The following is a 12,388-nucleotide window of genomic DNA, read 5'->3' on the forward strand; positions in this document are numbered from 1 at the left end:
CGTGTGTTTTGGGTCGCTTACTGACTTTTCCTGGGACCCCATCATGTTGTGAGACTGTTGTTCTTTTCCTAGATGGGGGAGAAGTACGGGGTTCATTGTTTTTCACTGGTTATTCTTTTGTGTGGGGAGGGGGGCGGGAACATGCGGTTCATGCGGGCAGGGAGTGACTCCCGGGAGAGGAGTCTAGTCACCCTTGAGAAGTGTTGGGTGATGGTTTTGGGGTGGGAATGGGGTTTGTTCTTACCAGGGTGTATACTGGTTTGTACTGTCTTGTGTGCTTGGATTCCTGTCGTACAGCGGAGGTCTCACTGTCCTGCCCATTATGGCTACATCATATAAAGGTGTGGGTACTGGGGAGTGTATCTTGTCCCTCAACGTCAAAGGCCTTAATCACTACCGCAAAAGATTTTTACTGTATCAAGAATTGCAAACACATCATGTCTCTATCGCATTGCTCCAGGAGACACATTTAAGGAAAAGGCATGAAAGGGTCTTGTCCTCTTCCTTGTACCCAACTCAATATTTGGCTGCCAGTACGAAAGATTTTAAATATGCAGGGGTGGGTATATTACTTGCTCGTGACTTTGTCCATGATGTTCTGCAGGTTGTTCGGGATCCTGGGGGGCGCTATGTGCTACTGAAAATCAAGGTGGGCCATCAAGTAATTACCCTGGTTAGCCTTTATGCTCCCAACACGGGTCAGGACGCCTTCTTTATTCACCTGGATGAAGTGCTGACTAACCATGCTGAAGGGGCGCTCATTTTAGGGGGGATTTTAATGTGACCCATAGCCCTTCTCTAGACAACTCCTCTCAGGCTTCTGCAGTTCCCAAAAAGGTGCGGAAACAGCTTTCCACCTTAATCTCTCATTGGCAGCTGGGTGATGCTTGGCGACTGAGATATCCCCACTCTCGATGTTATAGCTATTTCTCTCACACGCACCAACTTTACTCTAGGCTGGACTATTTTCTAGTGGATAAGCAGACGCAAAACTGGGTAACAGACGCCGGTATTGAGCCTATAGTTTGGTCAGACCATGCCCCGGTCTGGCTTCGGTTGCACCTCCATAACAGGGACACGGGGCAGAAATTCTGGCGTTTAAACGAGGGTCTTCTCAAAGAGCCCACCTTTGTGACACAGTTAAGCGACCAGCTTATTACATTTTTTCAAACTAATCTGTCTGACAGTACATCTCCGCCCACCATTTGGGAATGTTCCAAAGCTGTGGCACGGGGCATAATTATCTCACGTGCGTCCTTTTGTAAACGTGAGAAGGAGAAGCAGCGGCAGGTCCTGTTGACGGAGCTAGCCCATCTATCCCAGTGTCATATGCGTACTCAATGCCCTAGGATTCTCAAACAAATGACTGGCATTAGGGATTCTCTTAAGACCCTTGATGCTGACAAATTAGCTTTTCAATTGGACATTGTGAAACAACAATATTTTGAGGAAGGTAACAAGGCGGGACGTCTTCTCGCTCGTCGCTTGAAGGCGGTCCTACTCCAAAATCATATCACTAAGATCAAGGATACAGGGGGGCAATTAGTTATGTCTTCGGAGGGGATTAGACAATGCTTTACTGATTTTTATGGGCAATTATATAGCGCAGACACCACTATAGAGGATGCAGACATAGATATGTACTTACGGGACTTGCCTCTGCCTCAGCTCACAGACGCCCAACAGCAGTATCTAGACGCTCCCATCCGGCTTGAGGAGGTCCAGCAGGCGATAAAGGCTTTAAAGCCGGGAAAAGCCCCGGGTTTGGATGGCTTCACTGGCAGCTACTATAAAAAACTTTCCTCTGTAGTGGCGGCACCCCTCCTAGAGATGTTTAATTCCTTGCGCAGCCCTGCCACGTTGGCGACTAACGCTAATGTCGCTGGTATCACAGTCTTAGCTAAACCAGGAAGGGACCCTATTCATTGTGGGTCCTATCGCCCCATCTCACTCATCAATATAGATTTGAAGATTTTGGCCCGAATACTGGCTGAAAGGTTAAAAGGCATTATTCCCTTACTGGTGCACAATGACCAAGTGGGCTTCATTCCATCACGTATGGCCAGCGATAATATTCGGAAGGTAGTTGACCTTATAGACTGTGTCCATCAACATAAGTTATCGGCCGTTTTATTAGCTATCGACGCAGAAAAGGCCTTTGACTTGGTCCATTGGCCTTTCCTGTTTCGGGTGTTGGGCTCTATGAATTTTGGAGAGTTTTTTCAAACCTGGATTCAGAAGCTTTATGACAAGCCCCAAGCACGGGTCAAAGTTAATGGGGGGTACGGCCCGGTGCTTAATATACAGCGGGGGACACGGCAAGGCTGCCCGTTATCACCTATGCTATTTGCCCTTTTTTTGGAACCTTTGGCCATGACAGTCCGTAGGACAGCATCAATTACGGGTGTTCAGTTAGCTGACTTACATTTCAAGCTGTCCCTTTTTGCGGATGACATCCTTTTTACTTTAACTAATCCGGCTACATCCCTACAGGGAGTCTCGGAAGCTTTGGAACAGTTCCATAGGGTGTCAGGTTTCACTGTCAATTTCGACAAGTCAGAACTTCTGAATATCACTCTGTCACCTCAGGAAGTAGTGGACATCAAACACAAATTTCCCTTTCGCTGGGCTAGCACTTCACTCAAATATTTAGGTGTACATATTGGACCCCACACGGCCCAATTACACTCTCTTAATTATAACTCCCTGTGGAAGAAAATTGACAGAGATATGTTGACGTGGTACAGAGATTCATACTCATGGCTGGGTAGATTGGCTATCGTCAAAATGGTTATTCTTCCACGTCTCCTGTATTTTTTCTCCACCATCCCCATTTTTCTACCTTCCATGTTATTGAAAAAGTGGCAAGCTAAAATATATGGTTACATTTGGCGTAAACGTCCTCCTCGAGTGGCGCGTACAGTCTTGTTTCTACCCAAGCGGGCAGGGGGACTGGGGGCTCCGAACCTCATCTGGTATTATGCAGCAGCGCAGCTCCGCTTTTTGGTAGATTTTTATAATAAAGCAGATATTAAACAGTGGGTTCAATTGGAGCAGAGACAGATAGGGTCCATGCCAATTCAGGCCTTGGCTTGGCAGCCTAGATCCACCTGGCATACGTTGACTCATGTACCCCCGGCTTTGCATACCACCCTCAGGGTCTGGAAGGCTTGGAAATCTAAGCTAGTGGGAAATTCGGATTATTTCCAATCCTCTCACCTCTTTCATAATACCCCATTTACGGGGTGCATGGATAATAATCGCCTAGCGGTATGGGAACAAAATGGGCTTTCCACATTTGGGCAAGTCCTGTTGGGAGGTACTGTCCGGGTTATTGAGGCTTTACCTGTTTCGGGGCCCCTTGACTCCGGGCAGGTGCTTGCTTATGCGCAAGTGCGCCATTTCCTCCACTCATTGCTTTCTGCTAATCAGGTCCGTTTGTCTAAAACGCTTTTTGAATCTTATTGTGCATACTCCGACAAAATTAAGGGCATTCTTTCTAAAATCTACAAGCTCTTGAATAATCACTCTCCCTACTCAGCCACACATATTCAGGCGTGGCATAGAGATTTGGGGGAAGAACTATCTAATGAGGATTGGGATCTAATTTTCCTTCAGTTTTCCAAAGTGTCCGTTGCCGCCTCTATTCAAGAACAGTGTTATAAAGTGTTGTATAGATGGCATTTGACTCCAGAGAAACTGCATCGCATGATACCTACGATTTCCAACCTATGCTGGCGGGGATGCGGTCACACTGCTAATTATATTCATGTGTGGTGGCAGTGCCCAAAGGTCACCTCCTTTTGGCAGGAGCTTTTTGACTGGCTAGGCACTGTAATACAGGGCTTTAGAGCCCCGAGTGTTCAACATGTTTTGTTGCAAGTACCCTCTGAGGATTATTCTACATGTACTAATAAATTTCTTAGTCAAGTTTACATTGCGGCCAGGGCAGAATTGGCTAAAGCATGGAAGCTGCCTGATCCGCCATCGAGAGCGGCAGTACTTCACAGGCTACATAGCCAGTATCATTTATCCCACCTGACTGCGGTGAAGCATGACAAACTGAAACCTTTTCAGGTGATATGGCGTCCTCTGATGCTATGGCTGCGGGCTCAGACTACTCCGGCCTAGGGGCTGTCCATCTTGGGGGGGGAGGGCCAGATGCGCAAACATATCCACCTTTATACACCTTTTGATCTTGCTATGCAGCGTAATGGTTGAATGATGACACAGGGACTTGATTATACAATGCTAGGTTTTATTTCAGTCAGGACAGGCAACTTACAGTGTACTTTATATCATGCGGACACCTGGTTTGGGGAGGGGGAGGGTTGGCATTCTGATAGTACACATGTTTGGTTTTTGATATGTCTTTTGATCCGTGGGAGTACATGGCCTTCGTTGTTTTGCACTGTATTCCCTCTATATCCCATGTACTTGTGGTTGTTTTTCATGTTATATCATGGATTTATTATTGCGTTATATTCTGTACATGTACTATCTTTCATTCAATAAAAATTATAAATTGAAAAAAAAAAAAAAAAAAAAGAATCATGTTCAGTGTCTTCTCCTGCAAAAAGGCAAAATTACTTACTCTTTCTATCTGGCCTTTTCCCTTCTCACCCACTGGACTTCCTTAAAGTCATGGAGAACAGCTCAATGGGCTCCACTTTACAGCCTCCAGCTATACAAAAAAATTCTAATTGTGCATTTCCATAGATGTCAAAGCTACCATTATCTACTTTTTATTCACCTATAAGCATGGACAGAAAGAGAACTGACAGCTAGTGTAGCTTTTGATTGCAGACTCTATCTGCCTTTTGGACCATTAAATATCTAAAAAAATGTACATATGTATATTTATGTATATTTATACAAATTAATATAATTGTGATATGCAAGCACCTTATATGCCTTTCTTACAAACATTGCTCACCTTTTTGGCCTTGAGAAAATGAGGTCCATCTCTCCAATCCCTTTCACTGCTGTCTCTGAAATGGTGCTGAGGACCAACTGTTCAGCTTGTGTGAATGTAATCTGGCTGCCATATCCCTCAGCTCTCATTCTGGCCATCTTCTCCTTGACTTTGCATTGGAGTCTTTCCATTTCTAACTGAGGTCTTGCACAATGCACACTCACATTCAATTGATGGTGGATTTTCTCCTAGGTCTGCTCTTTCTAGTAGGATCCCACTTTTGGTGACTCCTTCCCATGCAAAATGTGCTGGAACTTCATTACCTCCTGCACAAGAAGATCCACCTCCCGAGGCTGCAAGTAAAGCTTCCAGGGCCGGTGCAAGAGTATTAGGCCCCCAACCCCCAACCCCCCACTCACATAAGACTTATCTATTGGAAGCAATTGGTGGCATTGGCTCTGGTACAGTGCCCTCCCTTCGACTTCTTCTTTTACATTCTGCCCAGAATCACCCTCTTTGCCCCCTGCCCATAGTGCCCAGAATCCACTCACTCTCCCTCCAGTATTATCCTCTCTCTTCTCCACACCTAACATACCAGCATTATTCCAATCTTTTTGCCATCTTTCTGCAAGACCCAGTATCCTCTCTCCCTCTCTCTTCCCCTTCCCAGGATTCATTTTATCCTGTCTCCACTCCCGTTGCTGGGCCCCTCCTTCAACCATTGATGAGATGGGCTCCTCCAGCAGCTGGCAGGAATTTGCTGCCCCCCCTGCCCTTTGGTTTGGCATTCTAGGGCAGCGGTTCTCAACTGGTGCGTCGCGTGGCTCCCGGTCCCTCCCGCTGCTCGTTCTTCCCTGCTGCCGTTGCCGCCAGGCTATCAGCACGTTCAAGCCCAGCGGGAACGGCAGCGGTGCAAAAAAAAAAAAAGCTGTGGCATCCGCGGCTGCCCTTTTCTTCTTCCCGCGCCTGCATTCCCCCCCCCCCCCCCCGGACCTGGAACAGGAAGTGGTGCGCAGGAAGAAGAAAGGCCGTGCCGCAAGAGAACCCACGCCTCGCGCGCCATCACGGCACACATGGGGAAGCGCTGCTGCGGCCGTATGGCCAACCGGTCTTCCTGTTCGGGGGGGGGGAGCGGAAGCGCCGCATGCAGCTTCCGCTTCCTCCCCCCAATGCAGGAAGATCAGCTGCCTCTCCTGCTGCCACCCGTTCTCCTGCTATCTTCGGGCGTCGGGCCGTATGGTCCGCCGATCTTCCTGCTTGGGGTGGGGGAGCGGAAGCGTCGCGCACAGCTTCCGCTTTCTCCCCCAAAGCAGGAAGATCAGCTGCCTCTCCTGCTGCCACCGGCCTCCTGCTATCTTCGGGCGTCGGGCCCTATGGTCCGCCGAACTTCCTGCTTGGGGTGGGGGAGCGGAAGCGTCGCGCACAGCTTCCGCTTCCTCCCCCCAATGCAGGAAGATCAGCTGCCTCTCCTGCTGCCATCGGCCTCCTGCTATCTTCGGGCGTCGGGCCGTATGGTCCGCCGATCTTCCTGCTTGGGGGGGGGGGAGGGAGGAAGCGGACGTTGTGCGCTGCGCTTCCGCAACCCCCCCCCCCCCCGACAGGAAGTTCGGACGCCCGAAGATAGCAGGAGTCCGGTGGCAGCAGGAGAGGCAGCTGATCTTCCTGCTCTGGGGGAGAAAGCGGAAGGGAAAGGAGAGAGCAGCATGAGCCTCCCGCGATCGATGGAATTCTTCCTTCTTGGCCTGCGGGGGCTGGAGAAGCAGCTACCGTTTGTGCTGGGGGGGGGGGGGGAGAGGAAGTGAGTGACAGAAAGAGATAGAAGCAGCCAGCCAGCCAGCCAGCCTGTGTGTAAGTGAGAGAATGTGTGTGATTGAGAGCCTGTGTGTAAGTGAGAGAATGTATTTGATCGAGAGTATGTGTGTGATTGAGAGAAACTGGTCAGAGAGCTGATGTATGTGTATGTGAGAGACAATGAAAGTGACTGCTCAAGGAGATGACTGATGTGTATGTGAGAGTGTGAGACAGTCAGGGATGTGTGTGTGTGAGAGAGAGAGAGAGAGAGAGAAAAAGCATGGAAGTGAGAAATCTGGGTATGTGAGAAAGCATGGGAGTAAGAAGCCTGGTGTTGTGGGGGTGTATGTGAAAGAAAGCATGGGAGTGAGAAGCCTGATTATGTGAGAGAGAGCATGGGAGTGGGAAGCCTGTGTGTGTGCAGGTATATGAGAGAGACTGGTTGGTAAGGTGACGGTGTGACTGGTGTGTATGTGAATGTGAGAGAGAGAATGTGATTCAGGGAATGAGAAGCCTGTGCACGTGGAGAGCGAGCATGGAAATGAGAGAGAGACTGGGTGTGTGTGTGTGTAACAGAGAAAGTGATTATGGGAATGAGAAGCCTGTGCATGTGAAGAGAGTGAGCATGGTAGTGAGAACCTGGGTGTGTGTGAGACACAGCATGGGAGGGAGAAGCCTGTGTATGTAAGACAGAACATGGAAGTGGGAAGTCTGTGTGTGTGTGTGTGTGTGTGTGTGTATGCATGAGAGAGATCAGGTGACGGGTGTGTGTGAGAGAGAGAGAGAGAAAGTGATTGTGGGAATGAGAAGCCTGTGCAGGTGAAGAGTGGGCATGGGAGTGAGAAACCTGTGTGTGTGTGAGACACAGCATGGGAGTGAGAAGCCTGTATATCTGAAAGAGAACATGAGAGTGGGAAGCCTATGTGTGTGTGTATATGCATGAGAGAGATCAGGTGACTGGTGTGTGTTTGCGTGTATGTGAGAGAGAGAAAGAAAGTGATTATGGGAATGAGAAGCCTGTGCATGTGGAGAGAACAAGCATGGGAGTGAGAGACTGGTGAGTGTATGTGAGAAAGAGAAAGTGATTATGAGAGTGAGAAGCCCATATATGTAAGTGGAACACGGGAGTGGGAAGCCTGTGTGTGTGTGTATGGCATGAGAGAAACTGTTCAGGAAGGTGACTGGTGTGTTTGTCAAAGACTGGGAGATGATTGGTGTGTGAGAGACAGAAACTGGTCATGGGGGCATGACTGGTATGGTGTGTGTGTGTGTGAGAGACATGGGCCCTAAGGAAGAGGACCATGAGTATAGAGCTTAGCCACTACTGCTGCTTCTGGTGTGTGCTACAGCCTGCATGGAAGAGGAGTAGGAAAGCTGCTGGAGGGGGTAAGTAAAGGTGGCTTTTTAAGTTTATTTTTCTTGATTGACTGCTATTTTAATTATTTAATATTATGTGATGTGTCTGCTTTTTTTGAAATATTTTATTGGTGTTTGGAGAATTTTTAATAGTTTTTATGAGTTTTTAATTGTTGGATGTTATTCTGTTCATAGTTGTTGTGAAACATTTATTCTGCTTATTAGTATAGTTTTACAATTATTTCTGTGTGGGGATCTATAGCTGCTTGCTAGTTCTGTTTTCCTAATAAGAGGTGTATTGGTTTTTAGGGCCTGATTTAATATTTGTAGTGTTGCCTTTTCATAGATAGGGTTGCTCCTGTTTGAGTGTATTCCATAATACAGGTGTAACTGTGTGTGGATTAGTTTATGTGCATTACTACAGATCCTGGGAGTATGTTAGGTCGGTTCTGTGTCTGTTACAGAGATATTTTACTAGCATGTAAGCATTTGTATCTGTCTTATTTGTTGCGTTTTCTCAAGAGGACATGCATTGGTGGTAAACTGCTGTCTTTTCATAAGTAGGGCTATTGAGCCTGAAAGTAGAAGGAGTTTGAGTTGCTGTTACTGAGATGACACCAGAACCAGAATATCTTTTTTGTAGAGTGAGTTGAACGGGGAATGTCATAATTCTGCTTTACATCCATTATTGTGGATCAGGGGGGTTCCCGTGGATGCAAACTGTACATTTACATCTAGCCCTGTGACGATCATGGGTCAGTGTTTCACGCATGTGAGAACCATCTGTCAGGTGTGTCCCGACAGAAAAAAGGTTGAGAACCACTGTTCTAGGAGACAACCTAGTTTGCTTAGTGGAATCATCAGCCCTGTAGGATTTATAAGCAGAACTCCCGATATGAGACCTACCGTTATATACACGCATTGTGCATAAAAGTGATCTAAATATGCATATAAAAGGGCAGGATTTACACACATAAAATGTACACATGAAATTTTATAAAATACATAGCAAAGTTATGCGCAGAACCTATACATGTGTAAATTCACTGTATGTGCACATACAGTGCCCTTAAAGTAGTGACACATATATTGTTCTTATATGTATGTGTACAGTTAGTCCATAATAGGATTACCAGATGGCTCCAGATCATCAGAGAAAGGGAGAGCCAGCCCTGGTTTTATCCCCATTGCATTCAATGGGGAGGGGGGGGGGGGGTAAAACCAGGGCCAGATTAGCCTATCCCTGATAACCTGGAGCCATTTTGTAATCCTAGTCCATAAATTATATAATTGGGTGTAAGAAAAGCAAGGCATTTGTGGATGGCTAACCATGTACTTTCTTCATCCCACCTCAAACCTTCCATTTCTTTCCCAAGAGGTAGAGAAAGTTGTATTGAAAAAACTTAGACCTACCGTAATATGGGCCGGATTTTCAAAGGGTTACGCATGCCGGGCCTATTTTCAAAAGGCCCAGCGATGAGCGTAAAGCCTCGGGATACGTGTAAGTCCCGGGGCTTTACTAAAGGGGCGGTCCGGGGGCAGGGCGTGTGCGGTCCGGGGACGGGGGCCAGAGGATCGTGTGCTGGCAGACTGCCGGCGTGCGCAAAAGGTAAGACAAAGGTCGGGGGGGGGGGGGGGTTAGAGTAGTGCTGGGGGAGGAAAGGTTAGGGGAAGAGTGGGAAGGTTAGGTTAGGGGGAAGGGAACGGGGGAAGGCAGCGTGGCTCGGCGTGCAAATTGTGCACCCCCTTGTGAGCACGACTCCTGATTTTATAACTTGCGCACACCTGTGCCCGCCCGCTCCTTTTAAAATCTAACTCTATGGTTTTAGTGTAGAGAATAATTCTGAGACTTTGCTGTTATCTCTGTTTGATATTTTTAGGAGAGATTTTGATAATGGATCACAATTTTTATTGGTTTTACTCAATCTTATGGCAGCATTTGATACTGTCGATCACAGGCTGTTACTAAAAAGACTTAAAAAGACTGGAATTGGGAACATTGTTCTAAAGTGGTCTGAGTCTTTTTTGGAAGGATGGTCCCAGCAAGTAATCATCCATGACCAAAAATCTATATTGTATGACGTGAAGACTGGAGTGCCTCAGGAATCCTCACTTTCGGCATCCCTTTTTAACATAAACATTACTCTAAACTGTAAAGTACTCTTAAGTCTCTATGTTGATTATCGTATATTCGCAGATGACATCCAGTTCTATATACCAATAAACAAGTCTTTGAGAGAGGCCCTGGATAAGATTTCTTATTGCCTAATAACCCTAAAGAGCTGGTTGGCAAACAGACTGTCTGCCTGATTCGCTAAGGCTTTTCTCCTATTCTATGGGAAAATGCCTTGATGAATCAGGCCCAATCTTTGAACATGGAAAAAAAATGGAGATTTTATATCTCGCAAGATTCCCTCTTGACAGACTTCTTAAACATCTAAGTGTTGAAGGAATCCAGATCCTGATAAATGAACAAGCCCAAACTCTTTGCATCTTCATTGATTCAATTATCTTTTCATCCTCAAATTAGCAAGGCTGATAAAAACACCTTTTTCAAGCTACATATGATTAGTAGACTCTGACCTTTTCTAAATGAAAATGATTTAAAGACAGTAGTACATTTGTTTGTAGTTTCATCACTAGATTACTGTAATGCTCTTTACTTAGAGGCAGAGGGCCGGATTTTAAATGCCCTGCGCGCGTAAATCCGGCCGGATTTACACGCGCAGGGCCCTCGCGCGCCAGCGCACCTATTTTGCATAGGCCGCCAGTGCGCGCAGAGCCCCGGGACGCACGTAAGTCCCGGGGCTTTGTAAAAGGGGCGTGTCGGGGGGTGTCGGGGGCATGTCCTAAATGACGCGGCATTTCGGGGGCGTGACGTGGCGTTGCGGGGGCGGGCCCGGGGGCGTGGCCGAGGCCTCCGGACCAGTCCCCGGGTCCGGTGATGGCGCGCCAGCAGCCTGCTGGCGCGCGCAGATTTACGTCTTCTTTTAGCAGGCGTAAATCGTGCAACAAAAGTAAGGGGGGGTTTAGATAGGGCCGGGGGGGTGGGTTAGGTAGGGGGAAGGGAGGGCGAAGGAAAGTTCCCTCCGAGGCTGCTCCGAAATCGGAGCGGCCTCGGAGGGAACAGGCAGCGCGCGCTGGGCTCGGCGCGAGCAGGTTGCACAAATGTGCACCCCCCTTGCGCGTGCCAACCCCGGATTTTATAAGATACGCGCATATCTTATAAAATCCAGCGTACTTTTGTTCGTGCCTGGTGCGTGAACAAAAATACGCGCTCGCGCAAAATTATAAAATCTACCCCAGATTTTATAAATCTGCGCACACGCGTACTTTTGTTCGCGAACCAGGCGCGAACAAGAGTACGCGGGATTTCAATAGATACACGCGTAGCCGCGCGTATCCATTAAAATCCGGGGTCGGCGCGCGCAAGGCTGCCCAAAATAGGCAGCCTGCGCGTGCTGAGCCGCGTAGCCTGCCTCCATTCCCTCCCTTCCCCTACCTAACCCCCCCCCCCCCGGCCCTATCTAAATCTCCCCCCTAACTTTGCGCGCGCCGGGCCGGCTGCTGCGCTCCGAGTTCCGGTCCGGGGGCTGGTCCGGAGGCCGCGGCCACGCCCCCGGGCCGAAACCACGCCCCGCGGCGCCACCCCCGAAACGCCACGTCACTCGCGGTCCGCCCCCCCGACACGCCCCCGACATGCCCCTCCATGCAAGCCCCTGGACTTACACGCGTCCCGGGTCTTGCGCGCGCCGCCGAGCCTATGCAAAATAGGCTCGGCGCGCGCAGGGGGGGTTTGGGGTAGGTTTTCAGGGGGTACGTGCGTACCCCTTTGAAAATCTACCCCTTAGGTCTGCCACAAACTACACCATGTGCACTTCAGTATGTCCAAAATTTTGTAGCACGAGTAGTGTCTGGGATTTCAATGTGCCAACATATATCTCCTGTTCTGTTAAAATTCCACTGGCTATGTATTGAGTAGCGGATAAAGTTTAAAATTTTACTATTGGTTTTTACAGGGTATCCTAGTTTTAATGCAGCCTTGAAGCTTTATTACCTTTCAAGGCCTCTAAGATCCACCTGTCAATGTTCCTTCTGTTAGACAGGTTAGGCTTGACGAAATTCAAAAGTGCTTATTCTTCATTCAGGACACATTGCTGTGGAACACACTACCTTTAGGATTAAAGGAAGAAAGATTCTTGTTGCGATTCAGAAAACCTTTAAAATTATTTCTTTTTAAACAGGTATTTAATTTAACAGAAGATATGAGTCAATGGTTGTCTAATTGCCCCCAAACTAATATATTAAATTGGTAATGATGATGGC

This window comes from Rhinatrema bivittatum, chromosome 3 (assembly GCF_901001135.1).
Source record: "Rhinatrema bivittatum chromosome 3, aRhiBiv1.1, whole genome shotgun sequence".
Classification (NCBI taxonomy): domain Eukaryota; kingdom Metazoa; phylum Chordata; class Amphibia; order Gymnophiona; family Rhinatrematidae; genus Rhinatrema; species Rhinatrema bivittatum.